This window comes from Carcharodon carcharias, chromosome 13, assembly GCF_017639515.1.
Source record: "Carcharodon carcharias isolate sCarCar2 chromosome 13, sCarCar2.pri, whole genome shotgun sequence".
Classification (NCBI taxonomy): Eukaryota; Metazoa; Chordata; class Chondrichthyes; order Lamniformes; family Lamnidae; genus Carcharodon; species Carcharodon carcharias.
Genome location: NC_054479.1, coordinates 77,660,090 through 77,669,665, shown reverse-complemented (window position 1 = coordinate 77,669,665; position 9,576 = coordinate 77,660,090).

Genomic DNA, 9,576 nt, shown 5'->3' with positions numbered 1-9,576 from the left:
TTGAGTGGGTTTTTCACTTTTCAGTAGGTGGGTCTTGTACATTTCATTGAGTTGGTTTTTTACTTTTCAGTAAGTGGGTTTTGTACATTTCATTCAGTGAGTTTTGCACCTTTCATTGAGGGAGTTTTTTACAATTAATTGATTGGGATTTGTACATTTTAGGAGGGGTTTTTGTTCATTTCAGGAGCGGATTTTGTACATTTTAATGAGGTGAGTTTTGTGCATTTCATGAGTGGGTTTTGTACAATTCAGTGAGCAGGTTTGTACATTTCATTGAGGGGTTTTGGTACATTTCAGTGAGTGCGTTTTGTACATTTCATTGAACTGTGTTTTGTAGATTTCAGTGAGCGGGTGTTGTACATTTCAGTGAGCGGGTTTTGTTCATTTCAATTAGGGTTTTTTGTACATTTCTGTGAGTGAGTTTGTACATTTCATTGAGCTGAGTTTTGTACATTTCAGTGAAGGGGGTTTGTACATTTCAGGAGGGTATTTTTTACATTTTAGGAGGGGGTTTTGTACATTTCATTGAGGTGAGTTTTGTACATTTCTGTGAGGGGGTTTTGTACATTTCGTTGAGTGGGTTATTTAGATTTCTTTGAACTGAGATTTGTACATTTCAGTGAGGGTTTTTGTACATTTTTGTACTTTTCAGTGCACGGGTTTTGTACATTTCAGCATGTGAGTTCTGTATATTTCATAGAGTGGGTTTTGTGCATTTCACTGAGTGGGTTTTGTGCATTTCATTGAATGGGTTTTATTCATTTCACTGAGGGGGTTTTGTACATTTCAGGAGGGTTTTTTTACATTTCAGGAGGGTATTTTTTACACTTCATTGAGGTGAGATTTGTACATTTCAATGAGGGGATTTTGTACATTTCATTGTGTGTGTTTTGTAAATTTCATTGAGTGGGTTTTGTACCTATCATTAATTGGGTTTTGTACATTTCAGTGAGGTGGTATTGTACATTTCATTCAGTCGGTTTTGTACATTTCAATGAGGTGAATTTTGTATATTTCTGTGAGCGTGTTTTGTATGTTTCATTGAATGGATTTTGTACCTTTCACTGAGGGGGTTTTGTACATTTCAGGAGGGATTTTTTACGTCTCAGGATGGGCTTTTGTACATTTCATTGAGGTGAGCATTGTACATTTCAATGAAGGTGTTTTCTACAATTCGTTGTGTTTGTTTTATACATTTCATTGAGTGGGTTTTTTACTTTTCAGTAAGTGGGTTTTGTACATTTCATTCAGTGAGTTTTGTACATTTCATTGAGTGGGTTTTGCACATTTCATTGAGTCGGTTTTGTAGATTTGATTGAATGGTTTTTCTACTCTTCATTGAGGTGAATTTTGTACATATTATGGAGTGAGTTTTGTACATTTCAGGGAGTTTTTTTTCATTTCATTGAGGTGTTTTGTTCATTTCAGTGAGTGGCATTTGTACATTTCAGTGAGGAGATTTTGTACATTTCATTGATTGGGTTTTGTACATTTCATTCAGGTGAGTTTTGTACATTTAATTCAGGTGAGTTTTGTACATTTCATTGAGTGGATTTTGTACAATTCATTGAGTGGGTTTTATACAATTCATGAGTGGGTTTTGTACATTTCAGTGAGCAGGTTTTGTACATTTCAGTGAGCGGGTTTTGTTCATTTCAATTAGGGTTTTTTGTACATTTCTGTGAGTGAGTTTGTACATTTCATTGAGCTGAGTTTTGTACATTTCAGTGAAGGGGGTTTGTACATTTCAGGAGGGTATTTTTTACATTTTAGGAGGGGGTTTTGTACATTTCATTGAGGTGAGTTTTGTACATTTCTGTGAGGGGGTTTTGTACATTTCGTTGAGTGGGTTATTTAGATTTCTTTGAACTGAGATTTGTACATTTCAGTGAGGGTTTTTGTACATTTTTGTACTTTTCAGTGCACGGGTTTTATACATTTCAGCGTGTGAGTTCTGTATATTTCATAGAGTGGGTCTTGTGCATTTCACTGAGTGGGTTTTGTGCATTTCATTGAGTAGGTTTTATTCATTTCACTGAGGGGATTTTGTACATTTCATTGAGGTGAATTTTGTACATTTCAGTGAGTGAGTTTTGTACAATTCATTGAGTGGGTTTTTCACTTTTCAGTAGGTGGGTCTTGTACATTTCATTGTGTTGGTTTTTTACTTTTCAGTAAGTGGGTTTTGTACATTTCATTCAGTGAGTTTTGTACCTTTCATTGAGGGAGTTTTTTACAATTAATTGATTGGGTTTTGTACAATTTAGGAGGGGTTTTTGTTCATTTCAGGAGCGGATTTTGTACATTTTAATGAGGTTAGTTTTGTACATTTCATGAGTGGGTTTTGTACAATTCAGTGAGCAGGTTTGTACATTTCATTGAGGGGTTTTGGTACATTTCAGTGAGTGCGTTTTGTACATTTCATTGAACTGTGTTTTGTAGATTTCAGTGAGCGGGTTTTGTACATTTCAGTGAGGGGTTTTGTACATTTCCGTGAGTGCGTTTGTACATTTCATTGAGCTGAGTTTTGTACATTTCAGTGAGGGGGGTTTTTGTACATTTCAGTGCAGGGATTTTAGACATTTCAGTGACTGATTTTGCTATATATCATTGACTGAGTTTTGTACCTTTCACTGAGGGGGTTTTTTGCATTTCAGGAGGGATTTTTTACGTTTCAGGATGGGCTTTTGTACATTTTATTGAGGTGAGTATTGTACATTCCAATGAGGGTGTTTTCAACAATTCGTTGAGTGGGTTTTGTACATTTCATTGAATGGGTTTTGTACATTTCATTCAGTGAGTTTTGTACATTTCATTGAGCGTGTTTTGTACACTTAATTGAGTGGGTTTTGTACATTTTATTAAGTGGGTTTTATACATTTCATTAAGTGAGTTTTATAGATTTCATTTACTGTGTTTTTTACATTTCATTGAACTGAGTTTTGTAAATTTCAGTGAGGGAGGTCTGTACATTTCAGTGCAGGGGTTTTGTTCATTTCAGTGAGTGAGTTTTGTATATTTCATTGAGTTATTTTTGTGCATTTCATTGATTGGGTTTTATGCATTTCATTATTTAAGTTTCGTAAATTTCACTGAATGGGTTTTATACGTTTCACTGAGGGGGTTTTGTACATTTCAAGAGGGTTTTTTTACATTTCAGGAGGGTATTTTTTACACTTCATTGAGGTGAGATTTGAACATTTCAATGAGGGGTTTTTGTACATTTCATTGTGTGTGTTTTGTACATTTCATTGAGTGGGTTTTGTACCTATCATTAATTGGGTTTTGTACATTTCAGTGAGGTGGTATTGTACATTTCATTCAGTAGGTTTTGTACATTTCAATGAGGTGAATTTTGTATATTTCTGTGAGCGAGTTTTGTATATTTCATTGAATGGGTTTTGTACCTTTCACTGAGGGGGTTTTGTACATTTCAGGAGGGATTTTTTACGTCTCAGGATGGGCTTTTGTACATTTCATTGAGGTGAGCATTGTACATTTCAATGAAGGTGCTTTCTACAATTCGTTGTGTTTGTTTTATACATTTCATTGAGTGGGTTTTTTACTTTTCAGTAAGTGGGTTTTGTACATTTCATTCAGTGAGTTTTGTACATTTCATTGAGTGGGTTTTGCACATTTCATTGAGTCGGTTTTGTAGATTTGATTGAGTGGTTTTTCTACTTTTCATTGCGGAGAATTTTGTACATATTATGGAGTGAGTTTTGTACATTTCAGGGAGTTTTTTTTCATTTCATTGAGGTGTTTTGTTCATTTCAGTGAGTGGCATTTGTACATTTCAGTGAGGAGATTTTGTACATTTCATTGATTGGGTTTAGTACATTTCATTCAGGTGAGTTTTGTACATTTAATTCAGGTGAGTTTTGTACATTTCATTGAGTGGATTTTGTACAATTCATTGAGTGGGTTTTGTACAATTCCTGAGTGGGTTTTGTACATTTCAGTGAGCAGGTTTTGTACATTTCAGTGAGCGGGTTTTGTTCATTTCAATTAGGGTTTTTTGTACATTTCTGTGAGTGAGTTTGTACATTTCATTGAGCTGAGTTTTGTACATTTCAGTGAAGGGGGTTTGTACATTTCAGGAGGGTATTTTTTACATTTTAGGAGGGGGTTTTGTACATTTCATTGAGGTGAGTTTTGTACATTTCTGTGAGGGGGTTTTGTACATTTCGTTGAGTGGGTTATTTAGATTTCTTTGAACTGAGATTTGTACATTTCAGTGAGGGTTTTTGTACATTTTTGTACTTTTCAGTGCACGGGTTTTATACATTTCAGCGTGTGAGTTCTGTATATTTCATAGAGTGGGTTTTGTGCATTTCACTGAGTGGGTTTTGTGCATTTCATTGAGTAGGTTTTATTCATTTCACTGAGGGGATTTTGTACATTTCAGGAGGGTTTTTTTACATTTCAGGAGGGTATTTTTTACACTTCATTGAGGTGAGATTTGTACATTTCAATGAGGGGTTTTTGTACATTTCATTGTTTGGGTTTTGTACATTTCATTGAGTGGGTTTTGTACATTTCATTGAGGTGAATTTTGTACATTTCACTGAGTGAGTTTTGTACATTTCATTGAGTGGGTTTTTCACTTTTCAGTAGGTGGGTCTTGTACATTTCATTGAGTTGGTTTTTTACTTTTCAGTAAGTGGGTTTTGTACATTTCATTCAGTGAGTTTTGTACCTTTCATTGAGGGAGTTTTTTACAATTAATTGATTGGGTTTTGTACATTTTAGGAGGGGTTTTTGTTCATTTCAGGAGCGGATTTTGTACATTTTAATGAGGTGAGTTTTGTACATTTCATGAGTGGGTTTTGTACAATTCAGTGAGCAGGTTTGTACATTTCATTGAGGGGTTTTGGTACATTTCAGTGAGTGCATTTTGTACATTTCATTGAACTGTGTTTTGTAGATTTCAGTGAGCGGGTGTTCTACATTTCAGTGAGGGGTTTTGTACATTTCCGTGAGTTAGTTTTGTATATTTCATTGAGTTATTTTTGTGCATTTCATTGATTGGGTTTTAGGCATTTCATTATTTAAGTTTCGTAAATTGCATTGAATGGGTTTTATACATTTCACTGAGGGGGTTTTGTACATTTCAGGAGGGTTTTTTTACATTTCAGGAGGGTATTTTTTACACTTCATTGAGGTGAGATTTGAACATTTCAATGAGGGGTTTTTGTACATTTCATTGTGTGTGTTTTGTACATTTCATTGAGTGGGTTTTGTACATTTCATTGAGTGGGTTTTGTACCTATCATTAATTGGGTTTTGTACATTTCAGTGAGGTGGTATTGTACATTTCATTCAGTACGTTTTGTACATTTCAATGAGGTGAATTTTGTATATTTCCGTGAGCGAGTTTTGTATATTTCATTGAATGGGTTTTGTACCTTTCACTGAGGGGGTTTTGTACATTTCAGGAGGGATTTTTTACATCTCAGGATGGGCTTTTGTACATTTCATTGAGGTAAGCATTGTACATTTCAATGAAGGTGTTTTCTACAATTCGTTGTGTTTGTTTTGTACATTTCATTGAGTGGGTTTTTTACTTTTCAGTAAGTGGGTTTTGTACATTTCATTCAGTGAGTTTTGTACATTTCTGTGAGGGGGTTTTGCACATTTCGTTGAGTGGGTTATTTAGATTTCTTTGAACTGAGATTTGTACATTTCAGTGAGGGTTTTTGTACATTTTTGTACTTTTCAGTGCACGGGTTTTGTACATTTCAGCGTGTGAGTTCTGTATATTTAATAGAGTGGGTTTTGTGCATTTCACTGAGTGGGTTTTGTGCATTTCATTGAGTGGATTTTATTCATTTCACTGAGGGGTTTTTGTACATTTCAGGAGGGTTTTTTTACATTTCAGGAGGTTATTTTTTACACTTCATTGAGGTGAGATTTGTACATTTCAATGAGGGGTTTTTGTACATTTCATTGTTTGGGTTTTGTCCATTTCATTGAGTGGGTTTTGTACATTTCATTGAGGTGAATTTTGTACATTTCAGTGAGTGAATTGTGTACATTCCATTGAGTGGGTTTTTCACTTTTCAGTAAGTGGGTTTTGTACATTTTATTGAGTGAGTTTTTTACTTTTCAGTAAGTGGGTTTTGTACATTTCATTCAGTGAGTTTTGTACATTTCATTGAGGGAGTTTTTTTACAATTAATTGATTGGGTTTTGTACATTTTAGGAGGGGTTTTTGTTCATTTCAGGAGGGGGTTTAGTACATTTTAATGAGGTGAGTTTTGTACATTTCATGAGTGGGTTTTGTACAATTTAGTGAGCAGATATGTACATTTCATTGAGGGGTTTTGGTACATTTCAGTGAGTGAGTTTTGTACATTTCATTGAACTGTGTTTTGTAGATTTCAGTGAGCGGGTTTTGTACATTTCAGTGAGGGGTTTTGTACATTTCAGTGAGTGAGTTTGTACATTTCAGTGAGGCGGGGTTTGCACATTTCAGTGAGGCGGGGTTTGTACATTTCGGTGCAGGGATCTTATACATTTCAGTGAGTGAGTTTTGTATATTTCATTGAATGGGTTTTGTACCTTTCACTTAGGGGGTTTTGTGCATTTCAGGAGGAATTTTTTACGTTTCAGGATGGGCTTTTGTACATTTTATTGAGCTGAGTATTGTACATTTCAATGAGGGTGTTTTCTACAATTCGTTGTGTGTGTTTTGTACGTTTCATTGAATGGGTTTTGTACATTTCATTCAGTGAGTTTTGTACATTTCATTGAGCGTGTTTTGTACACTTAATTGAGTGGGTTTTGTACATTTTATTAAGTAGCTTCATTGAACTGAGTTTTGTAAATTTCAGTGAGGGAGTTCTGTGCATTTCAGTGCAGGGGTTTTGTACATTTCAGTGAGCGGGTTTTGTTCATTTCAGTGAGGGTGTTTTGTACATTTCTGTGAGTGAGTTTTGTACATTTCATTGAACTGTGTTTTGTAGATTTCAGTGAGCGGGTTTTGCACATTTCAGTGAGGGGTTTTGTACATTTCAGTGAGGGGTTTTGTACATTTCAGTGAGTGAGTTTGTACATTTCATTGAGCAGAGGTTTGTACATTTCAGTGAGGCAGGGTTTGTACATTTCCGTGCAGGGATCTTATACACTTCAGTGAGTGAATTTTGTATATTTCATTGAATGGGTTTTGTACCTTTCACTGAGGGGGTTTTGTGCATTTCAGGAGGGATTTTTTACGTTTCAGGATGGGCTTTTGTACATTTTATTGAGCTGAGTATTGTACATTTCAATGAGGGTGTTTTCTACAATTCGTTGTGTGTGTTTTGTACGTTTCATTGAATGGGTTTTGTACATTTCATTCAGTGAGTTTTGTACATTTCATTGAGCGTGTTTTGTACACTTAATTGAGTGGGTTTTGTACATTTTATTAAGTGGGTTTTATACATTTCATTAAGTGAGTTTTATAGATTTCATTTACTGTGTTTTTTACATTTCATTGAACTGAGTTTTGTAAATTTCAGTGAGGGAGGTCTGTACATTTCAGTGCAGGGGTTTTGTTCATTTCAGTGAGTGAGTTTTGTATATTTCATTGAGTGATTTTTGGGCATTTCAGTGATTGGGTTTTAGGCATTTCATTATTTGAGTTTCGTAAATTTCATTGAATGGGTTTTATACATTTCACTGAGGGGGTTTTGTACATTTCAGGAGGGTTTCTTTAAATTTCAGGAGGGTATTTTTTACACTTCATTGAGGTGAGATTTGAACATTTCAATGAGGGGTTTTTGTACATTTCATTGAGTGTGTTTTGTACATTTCATTGTGTGGGTTTTGTACCTATCATTAATTGGGTTTTGTACATTTCAGTGAGGTGGTATTGTACATTTCATTCAGTAGGTTTTGTACATTACAATGAGGTGAATTTTGTATATTTCCGTGAGCGAGTTTTGTATATTTCATTGAATGGGTTTTGTACCTTTCACTGAGGGGGTTTTGTACATTTCAGGAGGGATTTTTTACGTCTCAGGATGGGCTTTTGTACATTTCATTGAGGTGAGCATTGTACATTTCAATGAAGGTGTTTTCTACAATTCGTTGTGTTTGTTTTGTACATTTCATTGAGTGGGTTTTTTACTTTTCAGTAAGTGGGTTTTGTACATTTCATTCAGTGAATTTTGTACATTTCATTGAGTGAGTTTTGCACATTTCATTGAGTCAGTTTTGTAGATTTGATTGAATGGTTTTTCTACTATTCATTGAGGTGAATTTTGTACATATTATGGAGTGAGTTTTGTACATTTCAGTGAGTTTTTTTTCATTTCATTGAGGTGTTTTGTTCATTTCAGTCAGTGGCTTGTGTACATTTCAGTGAGGAGATTTTGTACATTTCATTGATTGGGTTGTGTACATTTCATTCAGGTGAGTTTTGTACATTTAATTCAGGTGAGTTTTGTACATTTCATTGAGTGGATTTTGTACAATTCATTGAGTGGGTTTTGTACAATTCATGAGTGGGTTTTGTACATTTCAGTGAGCAGGTTTTGTACATTTCAGTGAGCGGGTTTTGTTCATTTCAATTAGGGTTTTTTGTACATTTCTGTGAGTGAGTTTGTACATTTCATTGAGCTGAGTTTTGTACATTTCAGTGAAGGGGGTTTGTACATTTCAGGAGGGTATTTTTTACATTTTAGGAGGGGGTTTTGTACATTTCATTGAGGTGAGTTTTGTACATTTCTGTGAGGGGTTTTTGTACATTTCGTTGAGTGGGTTATTTAGATTTCTTTGAACTGAGATTTGTACATTTCAGTGAGGGTTTTTGTACATTTTTGTACATTTCAGTGCACGGGTTTTGTACATTTCAGCGTGTGAGTTCTGTATATTTCATAGAGTGGGTTTTGTGCATTTCACTGAGTGGGTTTTGTGCATTTCATTGAGTGGGTTTTATTCATTTCACTGAGGGGGTTTTGTACATTTCAGGAGGGTTTTTTTACATTTCAGGAGGGTATTTTTTACACTTCATTGAGGTGAGATTTGTACATTTCAATGAGGGGCTTTTGTACATTTCATTGAGTGGGTTTTGTACATTTCATTGAGGTGAATTTTGTACATTTCAGTGAGTGATTTGTGTACATTCCATTGAGTGGGTTTTTCACTTTTCAGTACGTGGGTTTTGTACATTTCATTGAGCGAGTTTTTTACTTTTCAGTAAGTGGGTTTTGTACATTTCATTCAGTGAGTTTTGTACATTTCATTGAGTGGGTTTTGCACATTTCATTGAGTTGGTTTTGTAGATTTGATTGAATGGTTTTTCTACTCTTCATTGAGGTGAATTTGTACATATTATGGAGTGAGTTTTGTACATTTCAGTGTGTTTTTTTTTCATTTCATTGAGGTGTTTTGTTCACTTCAGTGAGTGGCATTTGTACATTTCAGTGAGGAGACTTTGTACATTTCATTGATTGGGTTTTGTACATTTAATTCAGGTGAGTTTTGTACATTTCATTGAGTGGGTTTTGTACAATTCATGAGTGGGTTTTGTACATTTCAGTGAGGTGGTATTGTACATTTCATTGAGTAGGTTTTGTACATTTCAATGAG